General features: G+C 41.2%; 1 protein-coding gene and 1 pseudogene across 5 annotated transcripts in view; both read right to left on the bottom strand.

The window, feature by feature from the left end:
* The window catches only part of Anks1b (ankyrin repeat and sterile alpha motif domain containing 1B), a 1,021,560-nt gene that overhangs the window by 981,325 nt on the left and 17,837 nt on the right, over positions 1 to 22,398 (bottom strand). The gene's annotated exons all lie outside the window — the stretch shown is intronic.
* Positions 3,248 to 14,194, bottom strand: LOC127212613 (ras-related GTP-binding protein A-like; annotated as a pseudogene).

Genomic DNA, 22,398 nt, shown 5'->3' with positions numbered 1-22,398 from the left:
GTCTCTCCCTCTCTCTGTCTCTCCCTCTCTCTGTCTCTCTCTCTCTGTCTCTCTCTCTCTCTCTCTTCCCCCCCCCCACACACAGCCTCACCTGCTCTTGCCTGTGTATGGGATGCGACCAGTTGTTTGAACTTCCTGCCTTAATTTCCCCCACAGAAATGGACAAGAGTCTTCAATTATAAGCTGAAATAAACCCTTCCCCTCTAAGTTTCTTTTCTCGTGTTTTTTTTTTTTTTTTTTTAATCACAGCAACAGAAAAGATACTAGGACATGTTGCTACAGAGTAAGAGATAATTACATTTTCCCAATATTTCTCTATCAACCATGAGATGAATTCAAATATCCTACACATCACATCATCAAAGGGGACACGAGACTCCATCTACACACTCTGCAAGGCTGAGGAGCCAATCTGCAGACGACATTGCCTTAATGGCAACATGGCCGCCTGATTAACAGGGCAAAAGCTAAAGGCCAGCCTGCTCTCACCTTTTATAATCTCCGAGAGCAAACAGCTGGAGCTGTCTGGCTGATGGCTCGGAATGAGCGACTCGGCACGGGAGATACGACAGGGAAACCTGAAGAGTCAAGAGCATCACATATGTTGGTGAAGCAGACAAGCTCAAGGTGTAGGAGGAAAGTGTCATTCTTACTTATATCCAAGGATAGTCAAACTGTATGGCTCCAGGGTAAAGAGCTCTTTTATTTCATATCTTTTTTTTTTTTAAGCACCTTTTTTTCAAATAAAAATTACTCGGTGTGAGGAGCCAGGGCATATCACCATCATTACTCACCACAGACTCACTATAAGACAAAAATTTTCACACACAGAATGGAAATCATGTTGGATACAATTTTATCGGGAACATAAATACAGCTAAAAGCAAACTTACTAGCAAGAATTTTTATAATTTAACAAAGAAAAGAAAAAGTACCCAATTTTCAAAGTATTTATTTACGGTTAACTTTCTGAACTGTAAGATAGTTATTTGTTGTAAAAAAAAAAAATTATAAAATCTATGTCCTGAATAATGCAGTTTTCTCCTGCATTAAAGGAAATTCACCACATAATTTCATTTTGCTTTTCTAGAAGTAGAGTAAAATCAATAACATATTTCCAAATGGGGAGCTTTTAACCTATTTGAGGACAGGCTAAAATTACCTTTGACTGCACATTTAAGAGAGAGTTATTTTAATTTCTTTTAATTATATACAAATGTTCAGCTCTTTGCAACTCATTACCTGTTGAGATGCACTTTCCTTGACAATTTAGGAAGATAAAACATTCAAAGTTAACTGAGAAAATTACTCCTAAAACATTACTAAGTGCATAAGCACATTTCCAAGACCGCAGGAAATAAAATCAAAACAAATGCGAAGAACGTGCCTTTACTAAAATCTCGAACGCATACCTAGAGACAAATGTGCAAAGCACAGCTTGCCAGCACCCCCACAGCGCCTCAAGGTACGTCTCTCTGAATGTCCCATTTGTGAACATCTAGGTCAGCTCTATGGCTGACAAAACAATGCCCTAAATAGGGCATGAAAATAAATGAAATGTACTATAATGTAAGCCAATATATCTTCCAGATACGGCGCAGCATCGCATAGAATGGTATCTCTAAACCAGCACACAGGAACTGAAAACAAAGAGTATAAAGAGGTATTTTAGGGATTTTTGAACATAAAAAAATATATAAACTAACTAGACAGGGTAAATGAAAGATAATCTACAGATCTCTTCTGTTGCCTCAGTCGGGGGCAAGATTCACATGCTGGTATTTCGCCTGCTGTTTCCAGTTACGAGTAACGTCTAGTGGATCAGACTCATAAACACAAATAACAATACAAAGCAAAATAAAGTGATACTTAGAATACAAGTTTGAGAAGACTGGTCCACAATAGACCTTGTTAGATCAAGTTGGCTATGAGAAAGACACTGACTCATGCAAAAAATCATCCTTGCAAGTAGCTCAAATTCTGCCAGCAAGTTAATTACCCTGTAAGAGGAATCAAACCCACATGCGACCGAGCTGAGCAACCAACAAGGAGACGGAGAAGATCTAGAGTCCTGGTTTTCAACCTGTGGGTTGCGACCCTTTTGGAGGTCTAAAGGGCCTTTCACAGGGGTGGCATATCAGATATTTATATTACAATTCATCACAGTAGCAAAATTTACAGTTATGATATAGCAACAAAATAATGTTATGGTTGGGGTCAGCACACTATGAAGAACTGTATTAAATGGTCGCAGCATTAGGAAGGTGGGGAACGCTGCTACAGAGTGGGGTTACAAAAACAGAGAGAAGGGAACCTCAGCTGTGAATAGAAAAGGCATTGCAGACAAGAAGCATTTCAGTTGGGATTTTAAAGACTGCGTAAAAATGTGTAATATCACAGATTTTTTTTCAAAAAAAAAGAAGAAGAAAACCACAACTTTCAAAAAGACTGTGAAAGAACTGTGTGTGCGACACTTCGAATTCTGAGAGGTCTAAGACTAACTACTTTTTCCTCCCGCCACCTGCCAGAGTTTGCGAGTTTGTTTACAATTGAAGTTAAGGAGTGTGTGTGTGTGTGTGTGTCAGAGAGAGAGAGACAGAGAGAGAGAGAGAGAGAGAGAAACAGAGAGACAGACAGACAGAGAGACAGAGAGAGAGAGAGACAGACAGACAGACAGACAGACAGAGAGACAGAGAGAGAGACAGAGACTTTTTGAGACAAGTTCTTGATATGTACCCCTGGCTGGCCTGGACCTCCCTATGCAGACAGGCCGGCCTCAAACTTGCAGTCATCCTCTTGGCTCTGCTTACCAAATGCTGGTGTCACAGGCATGAGCCACCTTGCCTGGCTAAGTTACAGAATATTTTTAATTCACGCTGAGAAAACAGTAATACTGCAAGCTTACGTGTATACATTTGATAATTAATACAAGATGGTGCTGGGAAGGACTTTGGCACACACAGCAACTGGAAGCAGGTTACCAGAACACTGAGAACACCATTAGAATGATGTCAGAACACTTACATATATCACCTATGGATACATTACACCAACTTCATGGACACCTCATCTCCTAACTCCTCAAGCTATTTGAATAAATAGCATCCAAAGTTAAACATTAAGACTGAGAGAAGAAAAAAACGAAGTGGTAAGCATCCCAGAATCCCAGAGCCTACATACATGAATTCAACAGTAAAATTAAGACACTGTGTTTCCAATTTTTGTGTGAAACAATATTCCTCAGTGTTTAGCACATGAGAAGACTCCGTTTTTTAGGTCCGTCCGCTCTCTGCAGCTTTTCAGAGTGTTTTCTGGCATTACGGATGTTGATCAGGGTAGCTGTGGCAGGAACGATGGATCAGACGTCACGACTGTGACGTAAGTGTTGGATGTGAATATGTCGATGAAAGCAGCAAAGTTAGAATTCCTCACCTCTGTACTCTGGAAAGAGGCAGGCAGCTTGCTCCTGCTCAGTTCGAACTGCTCAATAACACTGCTGATTTTCTCAAATCTCTGAGCATCTCGCTGTTCTTTACACTGATAATGAGAAATCACCAAAAAAAAAAAAAAAAAAAAAAAAAAAAAAAAGTAGCTCTCTCAAACAGAAGTACTTCATCGGCCTCAATAATCTCAGCAGAACTCTACAGGTTCATTTCCGCTTGCTGAACGTTGGGGGTCATCTGATAAACAATGCTGCACCAAGCCTTAGTTATTTCATCCCAAATAGATGTTCAGAAACAAGGACATTCTAACGGATGCAGTAAACGCCTTAAGTCGTCTTCTTTCTTTAAAAATCAAGTCTTGCTGATCCTCCTGTACCAAATCCATTCTGTATACACAAGCAAAGACTTTGGCTTCTGGAGGATTCTGCACAATAGCCTAAAGGCATGGCTGATAATAGTGCATGCCTTTTTCAAGTTCATGGCTCTCCACACCAAAGATGTAAATCAGAACCTCCAGGAAGGTGTCCTGTCCACCACAATCCCACAGGTTCAAAACCAGGTTTCCCAAGAAATCGAACACTGAGAATGTTCTACAGAAAATGCCCTTGTATTTCCAACAGAGTCTACAAGAGAGTAGGTGCTCAAACTACTATTCAGTGTGAAGACTATGTATACAGTCTAGTATACGTCACCAAGGCGACGTGTATCTCTCTGGCAGTATAATTTGCAAAGATAACAGACCTCATTCTGGTCTTGCCAGATCCACTTTTACGCATCAGTAGCACCTCTTCGCTTTACGGCTGCATTTGGCATTGCCCACCCAAGCGATCCTCCGCGTTCCCTGAGTGGAGGCTCCACTCTCGGGCTCAGGTTCTCTTTCCCTGTCTGTATCTCACAGTCAGATTCTTGTATCGCGCAACAAATCCTTCACAGTGTCTTCTAAATCTGCAGTTCTCTTCTCTTCTGGCTCACCTGCTCGACAGCCCATCTATGACTAACTACTTTTTTTCAGTCGTCTTCCCAGTAGTCGCAGAATATCTGATATGTTGTCAAGGCTCAAAAAAAATATTAAAGGACTAAATAAACAGAGGCAGTAAACAAAATTAATTGCTCAATTTGCGCAGCAAAGATGAAAAGATGTAGTATCAAAATTCACAAAGACTATGAAAATCAAAGTTGAGAACTTATATTTTATTTGACAGGTAACAGGAAGTCTCTGGTGTTCTTTGAGAAGTGTAAAGTACAACTAAGTATGTATTTAAGAATATCTAAAAGCAAAATACATAGCTAATTGCTGTAAGAGACAATGAAGATAATCATGAGACCATTACAAGAGTTCAAATCAAATATAACATAGGCTTGTACTGCAAATAAAATAAAATAAAATAATAAAATAAAAATAAAAATGAGACTAGAGAGAAAAAAGATAACCTCATAGAGATTACACAAATCAAACCAACAGGGCGAGCAGTCATCCTTCCAGCAAACAGCCTGGAAGAATGTGCTACAGATCTACCGAGCACTGCTAGCAGCTACAAACGGGGAAAATAAATAAACTAGACATAGCCCTTTAACTCAAAGAACTGACGGTCTCGGGGTCGTCTCTGTGGGAAACCAGTTGAAGGTACAACCAGCGAAGATCAGGAAAGGCCAGGCCTCACAGACCTGAGTCTCAGACACCAGAAAGTGCGCAGCACCATTCAAAGAAGAATGAAACGCAGTAGATTATGGGTAAAAAACGGTGTATGGAGAGTTTTTTTTTAAATATTTGCTGTAGCATAATATCCAAGTGCATCAGATAATTGCAAATTTGAGGACAGGAGACTAAAGCAGAACTTAGCACATATTACCTGGGAAACATCCAAACCTGGAAGTGAACATGTAAAAAAAAAAAAAAACAAAAACAAAAAAAACCTAAGAGTAAGGCAGGTGTAATCTTGGAGCCACATGTAAAGAGAGAAGGTAAGTGCTGGGGGGAGGGGTGGGGGATAGTGGTGGAAAAGCATCAAAAATCAAAAATCAAGCAGGAAGAAAGAAGATCATAAACATGGGCCATATACAGCATGTTTTCCAGCAAAGGAACCACAGAAAATATGAACAAAAAAGATGGCTCTTCTGAGAACGGGACAGTACAAAAGGAATGTGCTGGTGACATTTTAGAGACCACTGGGAGAGCAATATTTTTAAAGTATTGGTAAGCTGCTAGATTTGTGCCCAGCCTGGACTATGTAATAAGATCCTATCTCAAAAAAAAAAATCAAAGGATAATGAAAAACATCTTAAAGATCAGAACTTTATACTGTACAATTTACTAATAATTAAGAAAAGGAATAAAGGGAAAAGTGTCTTATCCCATCTGTAGCATTTTTTAAAAGATATCCTTTTTTGGAGATTAGAAGAATAAAAGAGAATGTAAAGACAAAAGACAGTGTTTATGTCCACTGTTTACTTTTAGTTTGCTAAAATTAGTATCATTCTAATTTAACCATGAAGTGATATATTCTCTTATTGCAGGTTCCTTGGGAAAGGTCTTCCAGACGGTTTCACCTCCCTGGAGTGACAGCACCCAGCGCAGCCTTGCACATATTGGGAATTCAATTAAGCACTGCTGACCATCTGAGAATTCAATATAAACACACGGCTTAGTTCCCATCACAAGAAACATTAAGTCACTGTGTTCCCCCCTCCCCAAGGCCGCACCTCCTCTGAAATGCAGAAAAAAAATAGACGTAAGTAATGATAAGGCCATGTAACAAAGATTAGGGAATGCGCAAATTACAGAATTCAAATTTTCTCAATATATATATGGTTTTTCGAGACAGGGTTTCTCTGTGTAGCCTTGGCTGTCCTGGACTCACTTTGTAGACCAGGCTGGCCTCAAACTCACAACGATCCACCTGCCTCTGCCTCCTGAGTGCTGGGATTAAAGGCGTGTGCCACCACCGCCTGGCCTATTTTTAAAAATTAGAATTGTTCAACTAAGAATCAACAGTGTAGGTCCACCTCTCTTAATTTAATCCACTCAGATCACTATCCACTGAGCATTGCTTCAGAATACTGAAGGTGAGGGAGTCACATGCTAAAACTAGCTACTAAGGATCAGGGGAATCAATGGACTAAAATGTGAGGTTAAGTAGCATTAGCCCTTTCAAGCAAAGCGAGGGTAAGAAAGCAACACTGAATGACTTTTAAGCCTCTTGAGAACCACAGGCAGTATTTACAAAGGGGGGAAAAAGACCTGAACAAGCTTTAAACATTTCATGATTATATACTAAGCATATATATATATATATATATACACACACACACACACACACACACACACACACACACACATATATATATATATATATATATTATAGATTCAAATTCCAGAAAGACTCCAACACTCAACCTCTCCCAAGAATGAGAGAACAAATTACCACTTCATGTTTAGCTGAATTTGGAGCCTTATGGGGAAAAAAATCAGGGACAGTTTCTTGGAGGACAGAACTTGGGAGCGTACGGTTCTGCCAAACTAAGACATTAAATGGGGTATTTGTAGCAGAGCAGAATAGGGCGCAGACAGGAAATCAGGGTCAACACCTGAAGAATGGTGGGTCATCCACATAAATGAAGAACACGTTACAAAATAGAGAGAAGCTGGAAGTATACTCTAGCAAAGGACAGAGTTGAGGCCACAGGACCAGGCTAGGCAAATCTCTCGTTAATTAACAGTAACAAAAGACAGGCGTGCAAGTCCAAAAACATCAGTTTGGATTTGTAAGGGAAACTCAAGCCCCCTGCCCCAGCCCTCTCACCCTCCAATCCAGAGGTTGGGAAAACAATTCACACGCCAATTTCCGTCTACCATCTGCTTTTGTAAACAAAGGACTCCTGGATCACAGCCATGACCACTCATTCGTGGACTGTCATGTCCACTCAACCTGCAAAGGCAAGCACTGGACAGCTCTTGAAATCTAAGACAGTCACGTCCTATCTCTTTACAGAAAAACAAACAAAAACAAAGCAAAACAAAACAAACAAACAAAAAACAGCCAACCATTCTCTAACCCCATGCCTTAGAAACAATGCTGCTCTGACTCTTTTAGTAGTTTGTTTTGATCTAAATACTAAACACATTACAAGCACGTTTCTCTTTCCATGGTTATCATCTGAATTCGTATTGTAGTATTTGCGATGATTCTCTTAAGCCGAAGAAGGTTCTTTCCTTTCTTCCCCCTCCCCCAACTCACAGACGTTCTTCTCCTCAAATGAAGACACATGTACATCAGTAGTTGGAGTTCAAGACGCACTACGTAGACAGTGCCTAGGACATTGCTACAAACCACATACTATTATTTGTTGCTACATTATAATGTACAGTCCCATCTTATAAAGGTATTCTTGATATGACGTTAACTATCATTTGTCTCACTTGCTAAGTTTTTCTATTTACCTGTCCAACATTTCCTAAGTCCAACATACGTCGTCAGTCCTATCCCAAATATTCAAACACACCCAACACTCTTCTGTTTATACTCCCCCCACCTTAAGTCTCTAATTGCTCTCCATTTTTCTCTCGGTCTTGATTAGTTGCTCTCTCAGCCTATGGTTGAGTTGCCTTGCTGGAATTTCTTTTTGCTGTTTTCCAATTTTGAACTCTTTGTTTCCTAAATCTTCCTCCTCATCCTCCCCCTTGCTCTCTGAACATTTATTTTCCGGAAGCAGTTATGCAGGGACATGGAAGGTTCAAGTTCTACAATTTCTTTCTTTAGGCATCATCTCTAATTGATATTCTTGGCTAAACAGAGACATCTGTTCAAAACGACTTTCCTCATAATATTGAAAGCATTGTGCCAACGTCTTTCAACACCTCATGTCACTTTAAAACCTCTGATGCCTTGCTACTGTCCAGTTGTGTCCATGTGACTCGGGATTTTTTTTTCTTTTGTTTTATTTTATATTTTTTATTCAAGATTTTTTATTTTTTGGATCTTCCTTTGATCCAACATGTTCCTACATTTCAGAATATGAACTGACAGTCTTTTCTGATTCCTGCATTAGGTAGAGAGAAATCCTTTTTTCACCTGGAGACCTATATCCTCCAACATCTTATCTCTTTGACAACTCATTCCTTTTCCTGTTCCCTGTTTGTCTTAGCTGTCAGTTGTGTTAATGGTCCTGCAAAACAAACCATCCCAACACTCTAAACAGACCATCCATTGCATAAACCAGCACTGTTTATAATTGCTCCAGAGTCAGCTGAGCAGACTCACTGGTTTTTGTCTGGGTTTGAATGACCATTCTTTCTGTATTGACTAGACCTCCTCCCAAAACCCCCAAAAAATGTTTATAGAAGGCTGGAGGCTGTTGACTAAATCAATGGCTTTCGGGAGAACAGAGTTCAGTTCCCTGAATCTCAAGATTGCGAAGATCCTCTTCATAATCACAGAAGCTACAGATAAAAGTTAGACCTGATCTATTATTTTTGGGTCTCTGTTGTACCAAGTTTTCCATAACTCTATCGACCAGAATAAGATGCATAACTGAATCCAGGCCTGTGTTGGAAAGCCACTGGAGGATGCAGATGGTGGGTCCACGTATCCTGAGTTTGTTGCCCTCATCCTAACTATCCTTACATCCCTGTGCCATTACTCTTTGACTCACTGTCTCCTCATGCTCTTTCTGTTGCTGCTAAACTGCTTTTAGATTTCTCCAGCGTTATCTTAAAACGTGTGACTTAGAGATAAGTTTTTTCTCATAGCATTTATTCCTGTTTTAAGGTTACAATATCTTCCCTATTGCTTTAATAAGATTAAAGGGTATTTTTTTTTCTTTTTCTTTTTTGAGAAGAGAAATGACAGATTGCCCAAATTACCACAAGGAATTGGGGGAATGTTGATCTAAAGGTCCCTACATTTCTCACCGAGCTCCATTTTTCTGCTTTGTATTTTACTCCTAACTTCTGTGGTACCAGGAGCTTCCAAATGTGAGTCTCCAAATGGCTTGCGGTCCTAATATCTTTGTGTCTCTATATTTAACATCTTTTTAACTTCCCCTTTCAGTGAGACCTGCAGTGAGGAAATAAAGTATGTACACTCTAAGTGACACATCAAGTGTTTTGTTTGACTCAGTCACAGTGAGTTTTGAGTAACAACACAATGACAAAGCAGACAGCTGTCGAATAGTTGAAAATACAAAGGAGAAACTCAAGACCTTGGACAGGGTTAGAGATACAAACTGGAAAGCTCATAATACAGATGTGATTTCTACAACTATCAAAGGAAACAGCAAAATATTAAAGAGGGCACAATCAGTGATACAATCTTTGGAAGTGCCTACAGTCAAGAAAGAAAACTAGCAAAGTCCAAACAAGAACAATGATAAAAATAGAAGGTTTGCATGTTACTTTCGAGTCACCATTATCAAAGGAGGTAAGCATCTTAAAGATCGGACAAGCTAGGCGTGGGTGGCAGCACATGCCTGCAGGCCCAACATTCTGGAGGCTGAGGCAGAAGAATCCTGAATTTAAGGACCGCCTGGCTGTACATCAAGTCCAAGGGAAGGCTAAGCCATGGTGTGAGACATCATCTCAGAGACTGTTAATAACACCACACACAGGTGGGAAACACGGGAAATGAGGACTTGAGGGAAAGACCAGTTGGTGACATTTAAGACTGCTGTTTCAACAGCAGTTGAGTTTGAAAGGTAGGAGTGGGCAGGAAAGCGGTATGTGCCGACTCTCCTTCATTTTTCAAGTGATCAAATTACACAGCAGTGAAATTGAAGATTAAAAACTGCAAGATGGGGAAGAAGCAGGATTTGAACAATACCTAAGGTCAAGGGAAAAAATTAGAGGTCTCTTTTGGTTTGTTTCTGGCTTAACAAAAATAAAAACTTGGAACAGAAATATAAAATTAAAGACGAGAAAAACTAAAGAGATAAACAGGAAAAGTAAAGGTGATTACTGAAGTCTTGGAAGAGAAAAAAGGGGGTGTTTGTATGTTTTGGTTTTGCTTTGGGTTTTGGGGGGTCAGGGTTTCTCTGTGTAGCACTGGCTGTCCTGGACTCATTTGTAGGCCAGGCTGGCCACAGAGATCCATCTTCCTCTGCTTTCCTGAGGGTTGGGATTACAGGTGTGCCGCCACCGTGCCCAGCTAGGAAGAAAGGTTCTAAAACAAGAAACATGGATCCAAAGATCTTCTTGAGATGGGCAAGGAATTCTAAGTATGGTGCAGAGATACAAGGAAAAAGAAATAAAACTAGAGATGGAGGAGAAAGCCATAAAAAAATTCCAAAGGATGAGTACAAGTGTCCTCACCCTCAGATAGTAAGAAATTGGATTAGCTCTGAGAGTGACTCCAGTAGTAAGAATGGAATTTATGGAAAATGGAAAAAGGCTTGGAACAGCTTGCTCTGCTAGATATAACAGAAAGTTTGTTTGTTTGCTTGTTTAATTATGTTTATTTAGTATTTCTCTACACAATAGTAGTAGCAGGAAGAGTCCAGAAGCAGCTACCCTGAATGTGTGAAGTAAACTCAACTAGTGACAAAATACACTTTTGGAGGCAGCAGTATTTCCATTTCCACCAATAGGGACTATGATACTAGAGAGTTGCTTGGTTGATATGAAGTACATGATGCCAGGTTGTGGGGCCGGGGAGCCATGCAACTGGGGGAGCCAGCCAGGAGCAAGAGTGAGATTGAGGAGTGCCAAACCCCTAAAATTTTCATCTTGAGACTGGCAGGAGTAGGACCATCCCTTCCCTGCCCTGGGCCTGCATGTCCCAGCGCATGTAGCCTTACAGATCCCACCTCTGCCACCCTTGATGTGGTCATGTAGCTTGGCAGCCGGGTTGCAGGTTAAACATCCTATCCTGGACCCCCCCCCCCCACTTACAAGGTCATGTCCAGAAAGCACCTGGAATTCCTCTTCATGCAAATAAAGTATTAAAATCACCTTGGCCCCAGCCAATGATGTACACCTACCCCAAAAGCCTCCACCTACTTCCTAGAGGTTTAAGTAGCCTTTGCTCCCCCTCCCAATTAAATGAGCTGCCTCATTGAAGCATCCCTGCCCCCACCAGAAGGTGGTTTCTCAGGAACTCACTGCCAAGGGTAACTCAGGTCCAGCAGAAACGGGGCAGCAGTGGGTGATGGAGATGAAATATCACAATATAAACATAACTTAAATGTTCATTGGCTTAATAGATTTCCTTTCTTATTTTACTTTTAAATATAAAACAGTACCTGAGGCTATGCACTTCCCAGCATGCACAAAGCATGGGCTTAGTTCTCAGTACTGAAAGTATCTATAAATACATCTCCAGCACAAGAGCGCTTTCAATACTTGTTCCTTGCTTGTTTCAGATTGGCTCCTAATTCCAACATTTCGACCTTCAGCATTCTCCCCAAGTCTAGGCCTAACTATATTAACTCCATTCTCCTTTCTCCAAACACTTTTCTCTATTGCGGTTTCAAATAGATCACATCACGCACAGTAGCTCATGTTTGCAAGCACAAAAGTTTCTGCTCCTTGGAATTTTTTTTTTTATTAAATCTCTGCCAACCAGTTTTCACAATTAGGTTCTTTTTAATCCTCATTCACTTTGAAAATCTGTACAAAGAAGTGTACCATTTATAGGGCTACTGAGAATTATTATTCACTCACTGTTTGTTTTTGTTGTCGTTGTTTTTAACACAAGGTCTCGATATATATACCCCAGGATGACTGCAAATTCATAGTTCTCTTACCTCCGCCTCCTGAGCAATTGGAGCACTTTGTTCACATACCTCTAAAAGCAATTATGCCTGCCAAGAGACACTTAACGTCTGGAGGTGAGCTTGCTGTGGTGGTTGTTATTTTCTTAACTCTATTGGTTTGGTTTTGTGGTCTTGTTTTATTTTGGTGACTGTTCTGGTTTTGCTTTCGTTTGGGTCTGCTGTGACTTCAGCACCCATCTGGCACTACCCTGCGATGCTTGACCCCACAGTGCAAAGGACAGTGCCACCAATATACAACAATACGTTATCTTGCCCAAACTTAGCAGAATCGAGGTTGAGAAATTCAGCTCAAATACTATTACACTTCAATTGTGGCTATAAATAGCCCAACAATCAAGACAAATCTGTCTTGGCTCAAGCTCACTCTCTCTTCTGTTCTGTTATCCTCTGTGCTCTCAGGCCCTTTGTCTACCTAACCACTGACACCTTGCCTTTTTCTTAGCAACGCTATGGTAAATTGATACTCTGCTCCTTAGTTCCTCCCTGGCACCTGGCACTTAAGACACTTGCTTCTGTGTAGTTCCCAAACTCCCTGGGCTTGTGTGACATCATAGAAGAATGAGAGGCTTTTATGCCTTCCTTTTTTCACACTTAGATCTTCTCACCGTCTTGTCTCCAAACCAGCAGTATCTAGTCTTAATCACCCACTGCTCCCAACAGCCCCAGATATCAAAGCAGTTTAGCACAGTACATCAAAGCAACCTTAAGGAGTCGTCTGTTCCTGCCTTAACTTTGCAGCTCCAGCATTCCTTCTCTTTCCTCAATCCCCTAAGGGGCTATTGCTCTCTCTAGAATAGCAGTCATGGGTTCTACACTTTATTATATGGCCACTTTGAGTTCAAGTCACAAAGAGTATAGGTTTAGAATGACTAAATTCTAGCTCTTTCATACAGTTACAAAATTATTTATCTACAAAATTATTTATCTACTCCTTTGCCGAGAGTGAGAATTAAAAAAAAAAAGACATTGTCCATAGTGCATATGTCATATGCATAAATTATCTGTAGTTAGACTCACTACTATTCTATATCTTTAAAAAGATTCTAACATGTGGACCCAGAGAGGTTGCTGAATGGTTAAGAGTACTTGCTGCTCTCCCAGAGGATACAAACTAGGTTCCCAGCAATACTGCACAGTGCACAAGCACCTGTAACTCCACCTCCAGGCGATCCAATACGCTGGATTCTGGCCTCCGTGGGCACCTGCATACATAACCAGAGATGGATACAGACACCCACACATAAAAGATCCTTTTTTTTTTCTTAATTGAAAGCAAAGAAAATCTTTCCTCGAAGCATAAATAGCAGTCTCAAAACACATTAGTGGATGAATTCATGAGCAAATGGGTTAAAGAGCAGCAAAATAAATATTAGACAACATTTAGGGCAGGGACATATTAAGCAAGGTCATCATGTGAATCAAAGCTTCAACGGCCTACTATGCATCCTCCTTTAAATGTCCTTCTCACTGTGCATGCTAATTACGTAGCATCTGTAACAGATTCATCAGAGTGGTAAGAATAACTCCACAAGACAATCTATGCTGAAGAGGCTTCGCTTCACAGCTTTGCATTCAATGAAACGTCTAGCAGGCATAGCCCCGAGTGTGTACAGTCCAAGACCGATACTAGGTTCAAATGCACTTTGCACACCCTCCAGAAATTTACACCAGTGTCCATCTGACCGGCCAGTCTTTGTGTTTTATGGCTATTAAAATGGTCGTAAAGCTTGGAAGAATGTCTTCTCTTCTGCTTAATTTTCTCTAGTTCCCTCTATTTCATAAAAAATGTTGCCCATTTTTCCATTAATTCAAAGCTGTTAGGTGAGCAAACTTAACCACCACCTCCCCCAAAATCTCTCCAAGACATCTCTAGAACCCATACTGAAAAGATGTTATAATTCCAAACTTAACCCTTACCGCAAGATAACCATTATCCTTGTTTGAAAATGAGCTCTCTCCCCATCTGTATCTCCAATCCTGTTCATCGCTGAGGAGACAGCTGCCAATCTTGAGTCAGGCAATGCTGGATTTTAAATCCAACATTGCTACTTGGTTGAGTTATCCTCGAGTTCTTAGCATCCTTGAAGCTAATATATGCAAGGCAGTGAAGGCAACACCTAATGCTTTAGCAAACGATTTTCCAAATGTTCTCACCACTGACTTTGCTAAACATAACTAACTAGCTATCACTATGCTCTCGGTCAATAATTAGTCTCATAGGATATAGTCCAAATCACACGTCATTAGTGTATGCCATAGTACACACTTTTTGACTCATCTATTTATTCAACAGGTAATTTTCTGAATACCATACATGATTTAGGCATTACAGCAGATAAACAAGCCAACCTATCAGACCTAAAGGAACTCAGGCTCTAGTGAGACGCCATGTGCATAAACAGATAAATTACAATGCAATGCTCTAAGTGCTAAAAATAGAAGTGAACAAAGTGCCAGGGAAGTACCAAGCTCACCGGTCGGGCAAAGCTCTCTAGAGGTGGTGAAGCCAGTCGCCAGTCTGTCAGGATGAATGAGCTCCAGTGAGCATTACAGAGAAAGATGGCTGCTCCAGGGGAGCAAGAGTGGAAAGCTCAGCATCCCCGCTGAAACTTGCCACATACGGGAATCGGTCAGTTATTGGCAGAAGAACACTACAAAGAACTGATGAAACGGAGGCAGGTATCAGAATGACCTAAGTCACAGAAGGCCTCAAATAATTAAGCCTGAATGCTTGGAGTTCATTCAGCGGAGAGGCAGTAATGCATTTCTAAGTCAACGAGGAAGATGCTTGAAAGCTACTCTGACCGATGTGGCGGCTAGGTGCTGACAGGGATGACAGAGGATGGCTGTACACAGAAAGAGAATAAGTCAAGGGTCCACTGTAGTTCCCTAACCCAGAGGAGTCCCACAAGTAGCAGAGCTGAAAGATGGGAGAAATGGTGAGCATTTTGAATCCCATACATTCATTTAAAGCAGTGGTCCTCCACCTGTGGGTCCCCTTTAGGGTTGCATATCAGATATCCTGTGTATCAGCTCCTTACATTATGGCTCATAAGAGTGGAAAATTACAGCTATGCAGTAGCGATGGAATACTTTTATGGTTGGGGGCCACCATGACATGAGGAACTGCACTAAAGGGGCTCAGCATTAGGAAGGTTGAGAACCACTGCGGTGGTTTTTTTAGAATAACAGTTTTTAATATAACTAAATATATTTAAAATATATACAATTCCATTAGCTATGGTGGTACAAGATTGTAAATCCCAGCACTATAGAGACTGGGCCAAGGAGGTAGGGCCTCCCAGGGATACCCAGGGATACCCATGGAGACCTTGCTTAATGATAACAACAGACCACTTCTAAAAAGACAATGAAATCCTTTAGACTCTTCCCCCAACTTAAGATTAAAAACTGCAAATTACTATTAAATTTAACACAAAAGGAGAAAATATCAATCTGATGGGGAACATCATTTACTGTCATGCTCTATCTTCATTTGTTTTTTTATTTTTCTTAAGTAGTCTGCTAGCTAACAATATAAGGAAGTTCCTCTAACTACAAAACCCTGTTTCCAAAATAATGTTTTCATGGCAAAAAAAATAAATAAACAAATAAAAATAGAGTCAGCTTAATTTTCCTAATTTTTAATTTCCCGAGTAAACATTAATGTCGGACAGAATCAAAACTCCCCAGAGGAGTTCGGAATTTCTGAAACTCCAAGGCAGTCGTAACCAAGAGGATCTATGGAAGAACTCACTATGAAGACTGAGAGTCACTGTCACATCAACATTTAAATTACACCATGCGTCCCTCCATTTAATAAACTAGTTCAAAACCAGGTCACAATTGACAGACACATTATCTTGGGCAGACGGGAGAGAGTAGATAAGCAGGGGAAATTTCCTTCTCTCTCCTGAAGCGTGTCCACCAACTGTCAGACCTGGAAAACAGCCAAAAAAAAAAAAAAAAAAAATCAGTACGTTATTTGCAAAAAAAAAAAGAGGGGGAGAGAACTGAAATATGAGCAAAAATGTGCAGTGTATAAATATAAAGTATTGAGAATTCTTTCAAAATCCACATTTATGAGTAATGTTTCCAACGCAGATTGAAAGCACAAGCTCCCCCACAGAGCAAGCTCTAAGAAGCCAAAGAGAGAGCTAGGGCTCTCAGTCCCGTGAATAAGCTTCCTTTTTACTAGGCTGTGACCATCAATGGGGGTTGGGTGGGGGGATGGGCCCTCTCACTCTTAGAAGACAGACAACCTGACTGTGTGGATATGTGATCACACCACATGAGCCACTTGAATAGAACTGAGAAACCCAGAGCCAAACCGTGTCACTTTCTCTGAACTGTCCTGTTCCTTGTGTTTCCTCTTTACTCACACGCAGCGTTTTCTACTTTCCTTCCCCACAGGGAAACGCTGACGCAGCTGAGCTACGGAGGGAAGACAACTGGAACAGTGAAGACAGTCATTACAGGGAGAAGGAGCAGGGAGACTGGAAATGCTAGCTAACAGAAGACAAAAAAGTAAGTGTCTTCGACTGCGTACGAAATCTATACAAATTTGTGAGTGCAGATTAATATTCTGGACTCAGATTGAGACCCGCAGTCAACAAAGAGTCCAAAACAAGTTTCCAAATGGGATTTTCATTGACCTAAAATACATAATACAATTAATGGAACCATCTAGATAACATTCACAGCCAATAGCTAGGAAAAGCAGAAAGGGTAGACATTTTTTGTCTCCAACTGTTGGATTCTCCCTGCCAATTATAGTGCTGCCACTCTCACCTTGGGCAGCATGTCCAATTGCGCCATGCTGTATTCTGATTTTTTTTTCCAGAGCTGAGGATCGAACCCAGGGCCTTGCACTTGCTAGGGCCAAGCACTCTACCACTGAGCTAAATCCTCAACCCCTATTCTGATTTTTTAATGTATGTACATGGGTGTTTTACCTACATGCATGTATATATACTGGATGTGTGCCCGGTGCCCATTGGAGCCAGGAAAGGGTACAGAAACCCCAGGATTGGAGCCATGGGCAGTTGTGAGCATTCACAGGGGTGCTCTGCATTTGACACCAGTCTCTGGAAGAGCAGCCAGTGCTCTTAGCCACTGAACCATCTTCTCAGCAGCTGCTATGTTCTGGTTCTTTAAAAAGTAAAGTGTGATAGAGTGGAGTAGGAGGTGTCAAGTGAAGGACGGCTTCTCGGTTGAGCGCATTCTCTCAGGAGATATACCAAACAAGCCTGAAGGACAGATCTCAGTGGGTCCAATGTCTGCCATGCAAACGTGACGACCTGAGTTCAAGTCACCAGAGCCCCCCCCCCCCGCGCCAAAAAAAGCCAAGTACATCAGTCCATCTGTCATCTCAGTGATGCTGTGGTGAGATGGAAGTTGGAGAGGCAAGAGAAGGCCTAGAGTCTCAAACAAGGTGGAATGGAATGGCTAACAGCCAAGGTTGTCCTCGCACACACACACGCACACACACACACACACACACACACACACACACACACAACTGTGGCATCCCACAGGCCTCATGAAAACAGAAGATGTAAATATTAATGTAATAGCAAGAAGGGGCCGTACTCCATTACAGGTGTTAATTATAATAACAGTAACAAGGAAAGAATAAGAACCACTGATCTTTGCATGCCTACATATCCCCTTGTATATTACGTATATCACACTCTAGCAAGCCCGTTTCGTTCACTTCCTATGTTCTACAACTAAAATTACGATCATCTTTCCACTATGCTTGGTTTCCCAAACCTAGAGAAGGGGAGCCGCAACCGATCATACTGTCTGCTGTTTATTTTTTCTTCAATTTGCCATGGAAGGCAGAATGGTCTTTTAAAGCACAGGATGTAACTGCAATAAATTGTGTGTGCAATGCCCCCAACTAATTTTTTCCCCACTTCTTGCAAGTGACAGTGTTCTCCTGCAGCTACACCAAATGTTTACTAAACGGCTTCCTGGAAGTTTCTTTGCTTAGATTTGTTTCTAAGAATTATAGATTCCTAGCAATAATTTAAAGTCTGAGAAGTCCCAGGATGAATTACTTACTGTCCTGGCTCATTTGGAGCAATGATCATTTTTATAAGACTTGTGCAGATTTACCATTGTAAAAGCACATTTTATCGATCTTCTGACATAATATTGATGTGACATTTTTTTTAAAAAATCATAGTGGGAATATCATATAACAGGAAGCCACTTGCTGAAATCCTCTTCTCTTTTTCTGCAAACTCAACCTCCTTGTAAATGACAGCTACTGCCTCAATGTTTCCATGAGTCTTTTTTGGCATTAGCATCAACTTACTGAAATTCTTGAGCATGCATTTGACTGATAATTATGATAGAAACTTTCAGCTAAGCATAACACTCCCTCTCTCTCTCTCTCTCTCTCTCTCTCTCTCTCTCTCTCTCTCTCTCTCTCTCTGCCACTCCATGTCCATAATAGCATATATTTTAAAAGTTAAAAAAAAAAAGGCAAAGTGCTTGCTAATTAAATGATCATTCTGTCTTCCAAACTGTAAAAAGAAAAGTCTAGAGAAGCTACATAGTCTTTAAACTTTGGTCAAATCTACATATTACCCAAACTTCATAACTGTCCAGAGCCAGAGGAATTTCATCAGCATCATTATCGTTATCATCCATAACAAGAGCATTACATCACTTTCTTCTTCTAGGACATCGTCTCCCCCCCCCCCCACCCCCGCTTTTTTCCCTTTCTCTACATTTCTCTTTCTTTTTCAGGAACAACTTAGTCCCTAATACTATTAGCAGGTAGGGAAGAGAAGTGTTGGGCATTCAGGGCAGGGTTTTTTTTTAAGCTGTAATGGCCTACAATCACATACCCAGAGTCTAAACCAGGATTAGAAAATGTCTATACCCAAGACAACCCAGCCTGGAGTAGCAGAACCTAAGAAAGAAAACATCTCCCATGGAGAGCTGGGGTGACAGGAAAGGGACCCCTCCTAAAAAAGGATACTGTTTGGTGTTGATGGAGGAGAAAATCCTGGTATTAGAGTTCAAGCAGTGATAAGACAGCATCCACACACAAGGGGGAAGTTTGAGATCGTGCAGGTTGACATGGGTATGTCCTTGTAACTGTGGGTCACTTAGAGCCCGAATCGCACAGAAAGGTATCCGTGCATAAGAGCAGCCTAACACAGGGAGGCAACGCCTAAAAGGAACAGGAGGCCATGACAGAAGGAAAGGCATAGCAGTGGAGACGGCTGCCTATACAAGAGGAGTGCTATCAAGCAGATGTACACACAAAGGAAACAAAGTCTTGGGAGAGATAAAGTAAGTTACAAACACAAGAAAGGGAAAACTAGAATTACTTTTGTTTCTCGAATAGGGCAAAGAATTAGAGTTGGCATTTTTTTGTTGTTGTTGTTTTGTTTTGTTTTTCAGATGTGGGTCTATGGAGATGGCCCAGCAGTTAAAGCGCTGGCCACACAAGGAAAAGATTGGGAGTTTCTTATCCCCACAACCCACATAAATGCAAAGTGGGTGTAAAGGCTTGCTTACAATTCCTGTCTCAGCAAGTGGAGACAAGGAATCCCAGAATTAACCTGGCTGGTGATCAGCAAGCTCTGGGTTTGATTAAGAGACCCTGCCTCAAAGGAATAAAGTGGATAGTGATAAAGGCAGATTACCAACAAGGACCTCAACACACACACACACACACACACACACACACACACACACACGGGCGCACCAGTATGCACACATGTGCCATACATATGTGAACACCCATATGCACATACACCACACACAAACACATGGAAAGAAGGAAAAGGGCCTCAGGGCTTTAAGTAACTATAGACAGACACAGTGCACTTCTTTTTTTAAGGGGGTAGGAGTTTCCAGACAGGGTTTCTCTGTGTAGCCTTGACTGTCCTGCACTTGCTTTGTAGACCAGGCTGGCCTCGAACTCACATCAATCCGCCTGTCTCTGCCTCCTGAGTGCTGCGGTTAAAGGTGTGCGCGACCATGCCAAGCTCCATAGTGCACTTCTTCATGTGAATAAATATATGTAATTTTTCTCCCCTGGCTAAGAGCCACTGGGAGACGTGATATTGCTAAAGTCGTGAATATACCCAGTACCAAAATCTGAACTCTAATTATCATCTTCCAACAAAAGGTCCTGTATCACTGGAAGAAATGATGAAGTCCAGGACTACAGAGTCCTAAGGAAGTACTCAGGGAACGACTCAATGGAATCCGAAAGGGCTGCTACTAAGTCCTGAACAACTTACATGCCAAAAGTACTGTATGCCCCGTAACATAAAATAGTAATGTGTTCCATTTAATACAAATGTTTTAAAAGTCTGACGGGAAAATGGGTATTGATGTAGTTTAGAAGCACAGCCCCACAAGATGGTTTTTAGAAGGAAAAGAGTAACTGTATAAGCAGAAGTGTGACAGCCTGCATCATAAGCGAGTGGCTGAAATTCCTCATCAGGGCAGGCGCTAGAAGCAACAGGAAGAACGCGGCACCCTTGGTAGCACTCCAGCCAGAGAGCCAGAGCCGCCTTCTACTCATGAAGAAACACCAAGTCAACGCCAAACTGATGAAACTGTATAAAATAATGGATCCTTAAGTCTTTTTTTTTTTTTTTTTTTAATGTCAAAATGGATGCGTGAGATGGCTCAGCAGGTAAATCCATATGCGACCGAGCCTGATGACCAGAGTTAGATCCCTGAGTAAAAGTCCAGAATCAACTCCTGCGAGCTGCCCTCTGACCTCCACACGGGTTACGGTGCGTGCACATGCATGTGCGTCTGGTACAATGCAAATATCCTCGAGTTTCCGACTCAAGTAAGTATGTGATCGTTATCACCAGGTTTATAATTAAGAATATGTGTTGGCTTATTCTTTCTACGGTCATGGATGAACATCACTGGCCGGAAGCATTTTCCCCTCCTATGTGACAGGCACTGCTGCCTGACCTAAGTAACCCTGTTCTCCTTATCCACGGCAGGTGTGTTCCAAAACAAAAAATCTCAAATAGTACCAAATGTGCCTATGGTAAGACTTGATTTATAAATGAGGCACTATGAAAAAGAAGACTGACAAAATCGGACTAGGTAGAATAATGATAAACATTATAAAAGTTATTTAAATTCACAAACTGTTTATTTCTGAATAGTCCATCTAATATTTTCAGACCAAAGCTGACCACAAATCCCCGGCACTATACACAAGGAGTGTGAGTTAACTCTGTAACTCAACAGATATACATGTTTTCATCCTATCCTACAAATGCAGAACCCAAAGGACAAAGAAGTTAAATAACTTAGCTAGGGCTCTCCAAGGAGTAGAGAGCTTACATTGAAAATCAGGACCCAAGAATTTTCCACCCGCCCCGCCCCCCAAACTCCCAACCCTGTGGGACTTTTAGGAGGTTAGGCCCAGCTGATGGAAACGGGTTGCCAGGGGGCAGGCTTAAAGTTACATCTGCCTCTGTTTCCACTCTTGCTCCCTCCGCATCCCGATCAGCCACCAGGTGAACAGGCCCATCTCACCTTCCACTGCTCTGCCAGGACGAAACAAGAGTCTCCCATTCATATGTTTCCCGCCAGTTGTTTCTGCTGTACGTTCATTATGACAACAACAAAAACAGCTAACAGGACCTATTCCCTGAGAGGATAATAACGAAATATCTGATACAGGTTAAAACCTAATGGAGTTCTGGTTTCAGGGTAACAGAAGCCAGAGAATGTTCAAGATTCACAAAGTTCATCAAACTGAGCACCAAAGGGGGGAATGAGAAAGCACTAAGACTGCACTGTCTCAAATCTATTGGCTTGAAAAAGATACATTATAAAATGCAGACCTGCAAACTCTGTATTCTCCTTTGTGTGAGCAAGAAAAGATGAAAAGTGCATGCCTCTCACATGGAGAATCAGGGTTAGGGAAAAAAAATTGAAGCTATTTTTTGAGACAACAGATGTTCGATAACATTTTTTTTTTTTTTAAAAAGAAAGTTTGGAAAACAGAGGCGCTTAGGAACGTACACCTCCCTGCGGACTTACTTATAGGCAGTTAACGGTGGCGAAGGAAATGGAAGTGTTTTCTTTAATGGTGTAGACATCAGGAAATCACCTGTGCTGCTATAAATAACCCCTCACTCATGTTCCTATAAGAAATCCTAGTTAAGCTCATTGGTTC

The sequence above is a fragment of the Acomys russatus genome, chromosome 31 (assembly GCF_903995435.1).
Source record: "Acomys russatus chromosome 31, mAcoRus1.1, whole genome shotgun sequence".
Classification (NCBI taxonomy): Eukaryota; Metazoa; Chordata; class Mammalia; order Rodentia; family Muridae; genus Acomys; species Acomys russatus.
This window is presented reverse-complemented; position numbering and strand designations above follow the sequence as displayed.